Genomic DNA, 269 nt, shown 5'->3' with positions numbered 1-269 from the left:
GGCATGCACAGGCAGTCATGATGTATCACAGATTTAGTAACATGACGCAGTAATCCTTTCCAGAGTCCAAACAACTTGATAATATCCACCAATCCGGGAATATGTCTGTTGTTGCGATTTTGTTATTGTACGTGACTTGCACTTATGTTCAGGCGGATTATGTTTATTTTGTCCAGCCTCAAGTTATTTTTTAAAATATATCATTAGTGTTTGCTTCTCAGTTTTCGATGTGTAAGAAAAAGAAGAGAAATCAAAAAATAGTTAGGTAA

Source organism: Penaeus monodon, chromosome 22 (assembly GCF_015228065.2).
Source record: "Penaeus monodon isolate SGIC_2016 chromosome 22, NSTDA_Pmon_1, whole genome shotgun sequence".
Classification (NCBI taxonomy): Eukaryota; Metazoa; Arthropoda; class Malacostraca; order Decapoda; family Penaeidae; genus Penaeus; species Penaeus monodon.
The sequence above is the reverse complement of the archived record's forward strand: the minus strand, read 5'-3'. Positions refer to the sequence as shown.